The sequence below is a fragment of the Lepidothrix coronata genome, unplaced genomic scaffold (genome assembly GCF_001604755.1).
Source record: "Lepidothrix coronata isolate B3197 unplaced genomic scaffold, Lepidothrix_coronata-1.0 Scaffold199, whole genome shotgun sequence".
Lineage (NCBI taxonomy): Eukaryota > Metazoa > Chordata > Aves > Passeriformes > Pipridae > Lepidothrix > Lepidothrix coronata.
Window position 1 is genome coordinate 62146 of NW_016690379.1, and position 15044 is coordinate 77189.

The 15044-nt window shown below is 48.2% G+C and overlaps 1 long non-coding RNA gene across 1 annotated transcript; it reads right to left on the minus strand.

Moving 5' to 3' along the window:
* Positions 1–3476: 3476 nt before the first annotated feature.
* LOC108505828 lies at positions 3477–4571 on the minus strand. Its single transcript, XR_001877597.1, has 3 exons — positions 4081–4571; positions 3874–3944; positions 3477–3731 (listed from the first exon to the last, which is right to left on the minus strand). It is a non-coding gene; the product is annotated as an uncharacterized LOC108505828 (long non-coding RNA).
* Between the last annotated feature and the right edge of the window lie 10473 nt (positions 4572–15044).

The following is a 15044-nucleotide window of genomic DNA, read 5'->3' on the forward strand; positions in this document are numbered from 1 at the left end:
AGATCAGGGTCATTCCTCTGGGAATGAACTCCAGATCTGTGCCTTTGCACGGGGTGCAGTGCTCCTGCTGCTGCCAGACCCTCTGGGTTGGATCACTCACCGTGGGCAAGCCCCGTTCCAAGGGCTTGTTCCATTGCTGTTCAATCCTGCAGGTCAAAATGTGGCATTTTCCAGGCTGGCTGTGTTTGTAGCCACCAGAAACACAAGTGTTTATGCCCAGGGGGTGTGTGACTCCTGTCCTGGGACCTTATGCAAGAGCAGACCCACAACTCTGCCTGGTGCCACCCAGAGTCAAGCCCTGCTGCTGCACTAAGAGGCCCTCCCCTTCTTTCCATGGAAAGCCAAAGTTCCAGTGATGCCTGTTTGGAGAGGAATTAGGAGCCTGGCTCTGGGTTTTGTCAGCATGACCCTGTTTAGTATTCACAGACTGTCTTGGAAAGGTGATGGTGCTGCAAGGTCAGCGATGAAAACGATTGAATGGAGTTAATGCTGCAAGCAGTTAATTAACATCAGTAAATTGTTTAGTGCAATTGCCTCCACGGGTCAGCCCCTCTCTCTGAAGAAAGCCTGCAATCAGTTTGGAAATTAAACTGCCTGTTAGGAACAAAGGCACTTTGTTTATCATCATCATCATCATCATCATGGTTTGAGTTGGAAGGGACTTTAAAGATCATCCCATCCCACCCCCTGCCATGGGCAGGGACACCTTCCACTAGCTCAGGTTGCTCCAAGCCCCATCCAACCTGGCCTTGGACACTTGCAGGGATGGGGCAGCCACAGCTTCTCTGGGCAACCTGTGCCAGGGCCTCCCCACCCTCACAGGGAATAATTTCTGCCCAATATCCAGACTCTGAGACTGAAGACATTCCCCTTGTCCTGTCATAGTCCAGCCAAGTTCCTGGGCTCTTCTCATCTGGGAATATCTGAAAGCACATTCCATACTGCTTAATTCTGGGCATAATTTTCTTGGGAGGCTGACCCCAGCCCAAAAAACAGCCACGAAGGGAGATCACAACATTGCAGAAGCAACAAGACTCGAAAGAGCTGACAACTGTACCCTCAATGCCTTAATGCAGGTTATACAGACTGTGTTTATGTGGCACAGCCATGTTAAAAAAGACCTAAAGAAAACACTCAGCTTTGCATTTTGCACAGAATATTCATCTGCTTCTTAACTATCAGTCCCACGCTGGCTCAGACATATCATTTCCATGTCTGCATGAGCCTGTCAAGACCTACTATCCCAATTAAAAACATCCTGGTGCACATCTTTCATTACAAAGATCAAATTCAGAAGTGGTTTGTTAAATTCTGGCAGTCTCAAAGAAGAACATCATCTGTGCTGGGCCACAGTCTCCAGGAGAAATCATTCCTTAGCCCAGCTCATCAGCCCCGAGCATCACCAGGGCCTCTCTCATCTTACAACAACCAACCAAGGCAAATCCTGGTCCTTTGAAATGAAAAAAAAATTAAAAATCAGTGTGGCAGACTCAAATTTAGCAACAGCATTCCATGGAAATTGGTGCACTTCCCTCAGCCAAGGGTTTGCTGACATACAGAGCTGTCCCATCACATTAAAATGTGCCTGTGCAGGAGGTGACTCAGCTCTGCTCCCATCAGGGGGACACCTGTCCTTTCCCAGGACAGCCTGGTGCAGGATTGACACAATATACTCTGTGTTTCTCTCCATTACCTTTCTTACAAGAAAAAAAGGCAGCTGTACCCCCAAACCTCATCACTGCTGCTCCCACCTGTGCCACCCTTGGCACTGGAGAACCAAGAACCTGCAGGTACAGAAACCCAGACAGCAAAGACAAGCCCCACCAGAGGCATTCCAGCCTTTTCCTGCCAGCTCCTGCTGCGTTAAAACCACCAGGGTTTCTCGCCTTGGGTTTGTTTTGCTTTATTTGCCAGCGATGCAAATTTACCCGATAACATCTTAAAACCAAAACTAGATCCAACATTCCTCATTCCTGCCCTTAAAACCCGTGGGTTCAGGCTCAGGTTGGCAGGGCAGGGGGGTGAGGACACTGTGCTTCCCCAAGACCTCTTTGTTTCCAGACACCCTTTAACTTTGAAGTCCAGGCAGTGACAGAAAGGGGCACTGTTGTTCTTTGCACAGGGATTTAAGTGCAGCAGGAACAGATTTGGCTCCTTCTGGAGTTTAATCATCAACTCCTGCAGGCACCCTGGAGCAGGCAGGGGTTGTTCCCATTTATGAATCACACCTCTGGCTGCAGAGAGGCTGTGCTGAGGTGCTGACAGCAACCTCCACAACTGCTCAGTGGGGACACACGTGGGCCTGGAGCTCTGGTGTGATCCCTGGTGCTGCCACGCTGCTCACACGGAAAATATTCACCTGCCAGCACGTGGCTGTTGTAGGAAGGAAATTCCCTTAATGAGCTTAGCCCAGAAGAATAAATTCTGTAAAAGTTAGCTCTCTTTTAGCAGAAGAAGGTGCAAGGCAGTGGTACTCCCTCAGGAGGGTCCTTTCCATGTGCTGCCACCCCTGCTCCCAGCTGCCTTGGACACGATGCTGAGAGATCCCCTTGTTGCTTCCAGTGTTGCTGCCCCTGCTGGATTTATTTTCTTTTTTTGTTTGAAGGAGGGGGGGTCCTCAGATGTCCCTGCTCCAAAAGCTGGGGGCACCTTGGGGACCTTGTGCAGCTGCCTGTTACTACCCCTAAAAATCACCTCTGTCAGAGCCAATCTGCCTCCACCCAAAATATCTCTTCAGAGCAACCCAGGGTGTGCCCAAGGCCAGGTTGGACAGGGCTTGGAACAACCTGAGCTAGTGGAAGGTGTCCCTGCCCATGGCAGGGGGTGGGATGGGGTGATCTTTAAGGTCCCTTCCAACCCAAACCATTTCCATATATGATTCTATGATCCTATAAAATAGCACTGAGTAGTCTTAGGAGGTTCCCTAAGACTATTTATTATATTCCATTTTATTACTAATACAAGGACAATTCTGTGGCTTTGCTGTTGGTGTGGTAATAAATGTCCTCAGATAGATTGGTTGGGCTGAAGCCCAGCCAGTATTGGGGAGTTTATGGCACAGGTTTGGTACAAAACACAATTGCTGCAATATAAGTAATCATATCCCGATAAAGAAGGCAAAACTATTCAACAGAGATTTATCTTCAGGCAGGGACATTCCAAAGGGCTTCAATGATTGTTTTACACAGAAAACAGTCTGGCCTTCAAAGCCTGTCTGCACCCAAGAGGGGAAGAGCAGAACTTTGTACCCTTCAGCAGAACTAGGGCAGAACAAAGTGGTTTCCACCAAACTCCCTCTGAACCCCACACACTTCTCACAGAGTGAAAATCCTGGAGACACACACAGAGTGCTGGAACCAGCCCAGGGCATTCTCGGAAGTGCCACAGGTAGATTTTTGTTTGCAATAAAACATTTTTATCTGAAGGAAAAGCAGACCAAAGTCCCTCTCAACAACACAACCATGAAATGCCTCCATAGCTTTGAGGATATCAGCAGGTCTGCACCTCTCTCAATTAAGATTATTTGCTTAGTGCAAAAGAGGAACTGTGTGTGTGCAAGAACAAACCTCCTTTAGATCCATCTTCAGGCCCTGGGAGGCCACAGGTGTGGCCATTACCCCAAAATAAACTGTAATTGTCACAAACATACCTGGGTTTTGGTGGTACCTCTGCAGAGCTCTGGGTTTGGTGCTGGATGAAGGTGCCTTTCCTGTGGCAACAAAACCCACCAGCTGGCAGATTTTAAGTGTACAATGGTTAGAATGCAGCAAGATTAAATTCAGAGAGAAATCAGGCAGGGACTGGCAAGGCAAAAAACCAGAGAGACAAACAACCCAACTCTAAAGCAGGAGCTAAAAAGTTAATTTTACACACCTGCAAATGGTTCCCAGAGCTTGGCTGGTGATGGTGATGGTGCCCTTGTGGGAGAAGCATCTGGACATGCTCTGTGATGGACAACAGGGAAGAGAAAAACCAGACTTGAAATGTTGGTTAAGCAGAACTTGTAGCAGCACAGCTTCGCCACCCACTTCATTCTTGTTGCAGGGGCTGTTTGATAACAGGGGTTGAAGCAGAAACCACCCTTTTGTCCCGGATTCATAAAAAGCACAGCATCAAAAGGCAGGCACGAGCTACATGAAGCACTTGGGTCCATTCAAACCACAGCAGTTTGAGGAAACACAAGCAGAGTTCTTCCTTGATGTGAAGTTCTGCCTGGAAGTGTCTCAAAAAATACATTTTACTACAACTATTTAGAGACAGGTGTTTCATGTTAAAGTATTTTGTCTGTAGAGCAGGGGAACTCCTCTCAGACTCTGGCACTTTCTGCTCCTGACCTCTTCATCTTTTCTTTTTCCCCCTGCCATGATGTCACCCACGTCATTATGGCTAAAAATGACCATTTTTGGGTTCCATCCTCAGTATATTGGTGGCCTCTCTGCTATCCCTCCAAGCATTTTGACCATCCCCAGTTTGCTCAGCAATGCACGTCTAGGTTTGAGAAAATTTTTGGTGCACCCATTTTAAACTCTGGATATCAATATGTGAAAAAAAGAATTAAACATCAAGAGGTGAGCAAAGACTAACTGAGCTGCAAGCTGCAAAAACCACTTTATTAAACTAAATTCAAGTTGGAAGCAGAGCAGGAGAAGATTTCCAGCACCAGAAGCACCACAGTCTAAGGTAGGTGAGCCTCAATTTGCCCTTAAAATACTGTTGTTTAAAGAACAATGTACAGTGATTATATGAGACACTTTGATGAATTTCACCTGTGGTGTGTAACAGATCTGAAATTTAAAGTAATTATTTCCATAGCAATAAAGGTAGTAGAGTTTTACAGCGATTTTTCTTCTTTTAAGGTAGTTTGCCTTCATTTCTTTTTTTCTTTTTGAAGATATAAATTAAATTGCTGTCTCTTCTTGGCCATGAAAAAAATATGTGGACAAAGTAAATACTTATGCAAGTCCACACACAGAGACACTCTGCCTAGTTATGCAGCCCAGCTATGGATAGGGGCAGGATAATGCTTTAATCAGACAGGTGCAGAAAATTGATCATATAAATATTTTCACAACATGAAACTGAAATGAGGACAGGAGAAAAAAACACAATCATATATGGTTTACTTCTGGGATTTATATTGCTCTTTGTTTTTCACTTTCTTCTTTATACTTAAGGCTTATTTGCTGGAACACCTCCTTGCCTAAAGCCTAAGATTAAATGAAATTAAAATGTAGCTGACAGCTCTGTCCTGCTGATACTAATCCCAAAAATGAGGAAAAGGGGGAGTGCACTGGCTCAGCTGCAGTGCTGTACATCAGAAAAGATTAAACAAACATAGGGATAATATTTTCCTTGATGTAAACAAGGACGTTCAGCTCATTCTTTTCATCTCCTTACTGCTCTAAGCCCTCCAGATCGGTGGGAATTATGGCACTGAGCGAAAATCCCCATTTTTCAAGTCACGCATCCAGGGGCTGCAATGAGGGAACTCCTGAGGCTCTGCTGAACCCACTGCCCAGGGCTGGGGGGGCTGGCACGTCCTCCTGGCTCTTTGCTGGGCACAGGAGGCTGGGCTGGGCAGGCAGATGTGGTTGCACAGACACAAACACCCCTCTCCCCTGCAGAGCTGCCTCAGAAACGGGGAAAACCCGGAGGGGAACTGCCCAAAGGGGATCCTGGGCCAGCTGGACCCCCCCCAGCCTGCACTGAAAGGGGAAGAGAACATTTCTCCAGCCCTATCCCGCACTTCCCACCAGCCAAGGGGAGGGAGAGGTGGATGTTTGCAAGCATAATGTCCCCAGCACAGGGTGTTCAAGGCACAGCAGGTGACTGGTTGTGCTGGTTTGAGCTAAACCACGACCCTGGTGCAAAGCTGAGCCCACCTCCCGCTCCTCTGCAGGAGGGCACTGGGCTCCTGTGGGTGTCCAGCCCAGGACCCAGCTCAGCACCGTGGTGAGCAGGAATAAGGCTCATTGTGGCTCTGAATTTCCTTTTTCATTTTTCCTGAGTGCTCTGGAGAGATTCCAATGCCTGAACAAGGATGATTTGCACTTACCGAGGTTCCAGCTGCGCTGGAGATGAGGCAGATCCTAAACAAAGAATCTTAGGTAAAACGTTGCAGTCACCAAACGTTTTTAACTCAAACAAGGAAGTAATTCCTGTCCTTAACAGAAACACCCAAACACTGCCTGTGTTCAGATCTGGAAATGGGTAGCAACAATCTGTACACACTGCAGGGAATAAAAATTTAAAAAAGGAAGATAACTGGGGAGTGATAGGAGACATTTGAGGATGTTGGCAGCTGAGATCTGCAGCTTTTCCAGTTGATTCTTGAGCTGAAAAAAAAAAAAAAAGAGAAAGGGAGAAGGGAGAAGGGAGAAGGGAGAAGGTCGGCTGCCACTGTCCCCTCATTGCCAGCAATTCCTTTAGTAACCATCCTGCCACCCAGCAGAGGATTTAATGCAGGACTGTGAGATCTGCAGAGCACTATTACCACGGCTTTTTCCTTTTGAAATTCCCTTATTTTGAGGAATAAATAAATAAAGCTGGGAGCCTGCTCTGCCTCGAGTTCCTGTCAGAGCAATGCAGTGGTTTCCCTCGGCAGATCCCAGCCACAGCCTCTCTCTTCTGTTTGATAACACAGAAATCAGCAAAACCCCATCCCCAGCGTGAGATTGTTGGAGTTTGCTGAGTGGACACTCGAGAAGGCTGGACATGGTGGTTCTCTTTCTCTTAGCAGCTTTGCTGCAAGGTGAGTCACCAAGAAACCAGGTCTCCAGCCAGCTACGCTGATAAGAACAGGTAAAGCTGGAACTGGGGACACAGGCTGTGTTCTTCTGGCTAAATCCTCACTTGGGCACTAGACACCTCCACCTGCAATATGGAAACCAGTCAAACCACCCTCCCTGCCCACTAGAAATCTGCAGAGAGTCAGCAAAGCGTGGCCAGAGCTGGGAGGAGAATCCCAGCTCTCCTTTGCTCTCGCTGCAGCATCCACGGGGAGAAGGAAGTTGCCAGATCAGGCAGAGTTTGCAAATGCCAAAGGTTATTCTTAGGTGTTTGCCATTAACTGCTGCCCTTGACCTTTAACTCCAGGGCTGGTGGGGGTCTGGAGCACCCTGTAAGGGGCATGAAAGGGTCTCTCCATTTGTGCCATGGCATAGATGGGTAATGTAGCCCCGAGGGAAGGTAACACATCACATCCAAAATAAACTGTGGACTCTCTGAGCCAGGTGTCCCACTGGGGGCACTCAGAATCACACTTCTGACTCGAAGGGGCTGGTTTTTCCATGTGGGATCTGATTGTCTCTTAGTAACCAACAGTTTCTCTTTCATTTTCTCCCCAAAAGAGCCGGTTTCAGGCAGCCTGTACGGACCCAGGTTTTTGACAGGTGAGGTCGGGGGGTCCGTCACCCACCAGTGCTTCTACTCCATCACACCCGCCAACAAACACGACCGGAAATTTTGGTGCAAAATAGCAGAGAACGGAGTTTGCTACACCATCGTCTCCTCGACCGACCCCGCCTCCCCGGAGTACGAGGGGCGGCTGTCCCTGCGGGACATCCCCCAGAACGGCACCTTCGCGGTGACAATGGCAGGGCTGAAGGGCAGCGACACGGGGAGGTACCGATGTGGCATCGGCCCCACCAGGGGGGGCCTCTACGTCAGCCTGAACCTGACGGTTTCGGCAGGTGGGTTTTGGCAGGTGGGTGGGGACAGGGGAGGTGCTGTTCCACCGCCAGCTCAGCTCCCAGGAGCGCTTTGGGATCGGATGCTGGAGCATCCACGCACAGCAGGTTGTATCAGCTTTTTATACCCCGCGCTATTAATCGCATATTTACAGTAATGAGGTGTAAAAGCACAGAGATTTGGACAAATCAGCTGTTCATAAACGCAAAAGGAAATTCTCCCCTACCTGGCTGTGTGCTGGACAGTCCCTGTCCTGCTCTCTCCCTGCAGATGCTGGTGTGTCGAGGCCGATCCAGGTCGTCCAAGGGAAGCTCCGTGGCTCTGTCACAGTCCTGTGCCCCTCTGGGGACACCCAAAGTGGTGGGAGGAGGTTCTGGTGCAAAGTGGGAAGAACCAGCTGCACTCTCCTAGCCGACTCCGATGGCTACGTGGGAAGGAGATACCACGGGCGCATCTTCATCACCCCCCGGGAGAGCTCTGGAGCTTTCAAAGTCTTGATAAATGACTTAACAAAGGAAGACTCGGGGCTGTACAGGTGTGGGGTGGAAGGGCTAAATGGTTTGGACAGCCCACAGGAGGTGGCTCTGCAGGTGACCACAGGTAGGACAGGGCACAGGGGGCTGCACAGGTTCCTCACAGTACCAGGTGAGGAGCATTAAACACTAATTCTGTCCCCTCCAACCTGCAGCCTCCGCTCTTCCCAGGAGACCCAAATTTCTCAGCGGCACAGTCGGAGGCTCCCTGTCCTTCCAGTGCCACTATGACCCCAAGGGGAGCTACGAGAGGAAGTATTTGTGCAGGTGGGAGGAAGGGAGCTGCTCTCTGCTCCTGGACACCGACGGGTTTGTGCACGAGTCCTACAGAGGGAGAGTACAAACAACCAGCAGCGACCCCGAGCACGGGACATTCACGGTGGTGATGAGCCAGCTGAGAGAGGAGGACTCAGGATGGTACTGGTGCAGGGCTGCCAGTGGGCACACGGAGCACACGTCCTCTGTGAAGCTGCACATCCACGAGGGTAGGTGGTGGGATGGCCTGGAACACAACAGGATGATCTTTACAGCCCCTCCCAACCCCAAACCATTCCGTGATAACAACACTGTGAGAAACATCAGCTCTGCGTTTTGCCTTAGTTATCAGCAAGCAACTGAGGCGATGGTAAAGGGTTTGAGGGACGTGAGCTGAGCTTTCAGAAGGGATTTAATTGGTTTGAATTATATTATTGATTCTTTATGATGCATATGACATCCTGATCCAGGCAGGTGCAGCGCAGAGACACGTGCCTGGCTCTGAAGATAAGCTGAAGTTTGCAGTTTGAGAAACTGCAGCATGTAAATACACAGATCCATGGAACTGCTCCTCTGGCAGAGACAGAAATAGTGGGGTTAAGGTGGGGATGTTTGCCAAGTGTTAAGGTTTAAGTGGTCCCAAGCTGCTTTCTTTAAGAGTCAAAGGAAAACAGAAAATGCTTGGGTCTGGTAGTTTTTTTTCATGGAAGGTGAAATGCATAAATCTTTGGCAACTCTAACACGTTGCCTCTGCAAGAAGACTTATATTAAAGCCTAAAAATAATGTTCTCTGTAGAACTCTGCTCTTCACAAGACCCAGAAACAACCACTCCTGTCAAGTCCACTTCATCAAGCCCGGCTGCCTCCAGCACACCCACACAGAGGAGCATCACGGGCCGGGTGTACACGGTGGGTGCTGTCACCAAGAGCACCACGGTGGGCACTGTCACCAAGAGCACCATGCTGGGCACTGTCACCAAGAGCACCACGGTGGGCACTGTCACCAAGAGCACCACAGTGGGCATTGTTACTGAGAAAACCAGCACCCTGCTGCCCACTGCCACCCCTGGCACCTCTGGAACCTCCCCAGGTGAAAGCTATCACGAGAGGTAATTCCACAGCCACGTGTCTCGTTGGCACAGACTCGGTGGTTTACAACCTCCCTGCCCCAATTCCCAGGGCCCTACGGAGGTTGTGCACAGGTTGCAAGTTGAAAACACCTGCAGGAGAGGTTAGGAGTCAGAGAAGCAGAAGGCAAGGTTACCTCACGTCCATGCACACATCTCTTTGAACTTGTCTCCAAACCTTCTGGTGCTGCCCACTCCCGTGGACCAGATGCCAGAGTCAACAGATGTGCTCCTGCCTGTTTTGCTTTGCTCGGTACAGAGACAGGACCTTGGGAAACATCAGGCTTGAGCAATAACCTGGTGAATCTGTACCTGCTGCACACTTGACTGCACACCTGATCCAAGCCCCTGCAGCAGCCAGTAACCCGGGCAGCGTTGGGTGCTCGGGGTTGCATCAGGAGTTATCTTTGGACAAGGTTAATCAGAAGGCTGTGGGTATTTTGGCCAGTAATTATTCCATGGTAGTTCTCCACACCAAGCCCTGTGGCTCAAGTGGTTTCCCAGTGGATTTACCTCCTGTGCTTCCTGGTAGGCAGGATGGCTGTGAGCAGCTCCAACACTTCTCTCTCCAGCCCTGTCCACCATCCAGCACTTGGGGTAAAGGATCTGTGTGGCTGGTGCAGATGCACCAGATATTCCAGGATCAGCCATAACTGAACTGGACAAACCCACAAATCCAGTCCAATATTGAGATGTGCACCCTGGATTCACATCTGCCCCACTGACCCCAAGAATGAGGAACACCATCCCCTCCCTCCTCCAAGCCATATCTCCCACCCATCCAGCCAGAAAGAGGAGGGGACAGGATGTTACTATTTACAAATCATGCAAATCTCATATAAAGGCTCAGATTTTCCACCATTCCTGGCAAAGCCTGGGGAGCTCTGATAGCACATATATCATTTTTGCAAGGAGATGGTTTGTAGACACCTTCCAGCAACATCAGGGGCTGTAACAACTCACAAAAAGGATGTACAGACCTTGCTTGTGAATCCATATCATGAAAACAGCTTGTTTTCCTTTTGGAGGGGCTAATTCAGCACAAACCCAGGCAGCAGAGCAGAGGCAGATGTAGAAATTACTTCCTCCTAAGACAAACTCCAGAGCAAATGATTTCACCTCGACTTTGCTGACTGTTCTTTGATTCAGTCAGAGTTTATAGCTCCTTTATACTCTCTGGGGTAAAACCAACAGCCTACATAGGAGAACCAAAATTCTGTTTAATTCTGGTGATTCATCTTTCCCAGTTCATCAGGTGAATCCCGTCTGCTCCCAGCTGTGCTCCCAGCTCTGGCTTTGCTGATTTGCATCTCTGTCACTGTTCTCGCCCTGCTCAAAATAAAACTCCAAAAGAAGATGGGTAAGTTGGCCAAGCAACACCTTTTGGGCTGCAGGGGTTGTTTTGCAAGGCCTTTGGCTTGTGGTTTCCCAGAATTGGAGTCTGACCCATGGAATGTTTCCACCTCTGGGGACACGTGGCCGTTCTGTGGCCGGCGCAGCCTGAAAGCTCAGCTGGAACTGCAAGCAAGCAAAGTCCTCCAGAAGTTGTTTGGCTTTTTTTTTGTTTGTTTGTTTTTAAACATGTTTAACCAAAAAGCAAATGAAGGAAATGGAAATCCTGAAGCCCTGCTGAAAGCAAGGTCGGATTTTTGTGTGTAGAAGATTTATGGCACCTCCAGTGCTCGGAAATCCTGAGGTATAAAGAGCAGGTATAAAGACCTGTGTGGTCTGAGCAGCTCCTGGGGCCAAATCCAGCTCATTCAGTGCAAAACTGACAGAGACAGGCCAAAAAATCCCTTCTAATGACTTATTTTTTAAAAAAATACTTGCATATATCTTATTCTAGAACATGTTATGTCTGTAGAGATAAATTTGGGGGTGGAAAACCTTCAGTGATGACAGGAGTGAGAGGAAATAGATTTTTCACAAGAATGAAACTGGGAAATAATGGCCCTAGTCTGGTGTGTGGCATGCTGGACATGTTCCCTCCAGTGTTCCCTCCAGTGCATCCACGTGTTTTTGTTTTAAAGGAGGAGAAAGAAGCATCACTGGAAGCCTGGAGGCAGCGACGGCTCAGGCTGGTCCGAGTCCTGCAAAAGAGCAAACAGTGGAGGAAACCTCAAGTCCAGGAAAAGTTCAGGAATGCAAGATGGACTCTGGCAAATGTAGGTGGGTGTTTTCTGGATCTGGCACTGTGTCATCTCCCTGGTTAGAAGAGAATAAAACCAAATTTTAAGCAAAGAACTCGTGGCTTAGTAAGTAAAACACCTCCACAGGAGAGATTTGCAGTCCAGGGCTTACAATCCACAGTCCAGGACTTGTGTTCTGCTGCCAAACTACTGCCTTTGCTCCTCACCAAGAAATTTTAAGCCATAGATTTCAAAAGAGTCAGATTAAACCCTATATAAAGTTCATAAATTTATTATAGGGGTTGATTATGATTTTTGCTTACATGTAGTAAACCTGTTATCGCTCTTCCTGCTTGTTTCAGTGAAATCTGATTGCTTATCAACTTTTCCAGTATTCCACAGGAGTGATTATTGTTCACTGTGTTGGAACAATATCATTCTTTTCTGTCTTACTGTGCAGGAAAATCTATGCTATCCTTGGAAGATTCAGGAGCACCAACTTATATGTAAGAGTCTCTCTCTTCTAGTAAAATATAAGTACAGTGGGTCTGTCTCAGAATGTTAATGCTCTTTAGAGAGGAGCTCATGTAGAAAACACCTGAGAAAGTCTTTTAGAAACCTCTATTCTGTGGAAATTTGTATCAGTGAAAAGTTCTCCACTAAAAGAAAATATTGAAATAATGGTTCAAAAATTTGTTGGTGGGATTTCACATTCTCATTTCATATTCTCATTCAGATTCTCATGCACTGAGAGCCAAAAGGGGTCCTAAGTATAAATAATGGGAAGAAAATAGTACATCTCCCCTAAACCCTTGAAAATAAACAATCAACCTTCTGTGAAAAACCTCTAAAAGTGAGAACAAAAACCAATATTTGTTAATTGTGCCTTTTGTTCTCAGATATCTGATTTGAGGTAAAGCTTGGGATAATTCTCCTCTTAATCTCAGCAGGAGGTTGACTCCAGAAGTTCCCCTCTGAGCCAGGTTTTTCCACCTTTCTATTCTCAGGACTCCCTAAAATACCAGACCCAATTAAAATACCAAGTTTGGCGTAAAAACAGAAACACCCGTGAAATCACCTGCAAAAATATTGCACAGAGAGGCAACAGCAGATCACAGCTTTTCTTGTGTTTTGTTGTTTTCCAGCTACCTTACGGGGAAAAAATGCTTTTCAAGGTGACTGATGAAGAATTGAGCCAGAACCTTTTGTGAAAGCCCCCGTGCACACGAGCTGGGAATTTTCCCCATGGAAAACCAAGGCTCTGAACTGCCAGGCACCCAGAACCCCTCTTTGCTCCCTGCCCTGCTCAGAACCCAAATGCCCTGAATCCCAAATGGCACTTGCTATGTGTTTTGCAGCACAGAGAATAAAAGAAAGCACCTCTAACCTCGCTCTTTGTGGGCAGCTCTGACTTGCAGAGGCAGAGAATCCCAAGGGAAAAGTAATGGAAGGGAAGGACCCTCAGGGTTGCTCAGTTTGAGTCAAAAAAATCAGAGAATCACAGACAGGTTTGGGTTGGAAGGGACCTTAAAGCTCATCTCATTCCACCCCCCTGCCATGGGCAGGGACACCTTCCACTAGCCCAGGTTGCTCAAAAAATAAGCATTTTCTGGTTTTGTTTAAAAAAAACCCCTGAGCCACCGAGTCATTTTGCAACACACAAACCACATCTGATTTCGGTTTATCAGACACCCACGTCCCCAAGTGCTGTTTCCCCTTCACCCCCCCTCTGCAGAACCGTCCACAGGTTCAAAACCAAACCAGCCCAGCCCAGCCCCAGCTACAAACCCCCCTGGTTTGTAGCTCTCAGGCTCTGTGTGTGTCGGGCTGCAAACTGGGCTTTGCCCCCCCTCTCCCCCCAATAAAAGCAATCCGCAGGTTGTTTGTTTTCTGGAGATGCCAAAATGCTTTGGAACCTGTGACTTGGCAAGAAAACGTTTCCTCGTGTGTTAAAGCAAGGAAATGTATTTACATGAGGCAACAGAGCTGTTTTACTGGAAGCCTTAAGGGTGGTTTGGTTAAAGGAATTGTTCCTTCAGCTCGGACTGACTTTTCCTCCCTCAAATGCACCAGAAATTCGAGGTGCCCACGGCTGGTTTCTGCCCGAATTTCCTCTGCCCGTGGCCATTCCACCTTTCTCCTGGTCTTTAAACACATCTCCATGCTAACTGAGGGATGGAGACGGGATGGTTTTCCACCATCCCTTTTCACTCCCAAATTCTCCCATTCCACTCCCAAATTCCCTATTTCCACTCCCAAACTCTCCCTTTTCACTCCCAAACTCCCCCATTTCCACTCCCAAATTCCCTATTTCCACTCCCAAACTCTCCCTTTTCACTCCCAAACTCCCCCATTTCCACTCCCAGACTCCCACTTTCCGCTCCCAAAGTCCCTTCCCGGGGGGATCCCAAGGGAGAGATGCCTGGCAGGTACAGGAAAGCAAACACACCTGTGTCCACTGTGGCCAAGCAATCACAGCTCTGTGGCCAAGAAGAAAAAAAAGTAATGCCAACATTATTTAGGGAATGTTTGGAATGTCCAGGGAAGCAGCTCTGGTGGGAAGGACACAGCTTGCAAGGGATCAGTGTTTGTTGCCATCCAGGAGAGGTGGTGGCTGTTCTCTCAATCCAAGATCCCTGCCAGATCACCCTGTGGAAGCACAGCAACAGCCTTCCTCACCTCTGAAGCCCCTTCCTCACCTCTGAAGCCCCTTCCTCACCTCTGAAGCCCCTTCCTCACCTCTGAAGCTCCTTCCTCACCTCTGAAGCTCCTTCCTCACCTCTGAAGCTGCACATTCATAGCAAGAAAGGAGCTTGACACCCTGACCTAAATCAAAGGTGCTTCCAAGGCTGGCTTTAGGATCTGAGAAATTTCTTAAAGATCCCAACTCCAGGTCAGGATCCTGCTGCTCCCAGGCACAGCAGGAACAGCTGGAGCTGCCATCCTGTTCAAACTCATCAGCTTTCACTGAGAGCAGATGAGGAAAGCCCCGTGTGACCCCCCCCAGTCAGAAGGAACTACTGCTTTTGTATTGTTAGTACAGGTAAAGGTAAAGCAGGTTAATGATTCATCCCATGTAGTACAAATACTTTCGTTTTCATTACTTTTACTTTTTTCCCCCATTTCTGACAACCCCACACCTCGCAGGGAATTTATATTTGGGCTCCTGACACGCCCACAGCAGGAGAGCAAAGAAATGAGGTGGGAGATGGCAGCAAAGCTCCTGTTAATTATTTCTGATTTTAAAGAGCTTGCAATGTTATTGGTCTGCACAGACAAGACCAACTTTGTTCACCCAGACTCCTGTTCTT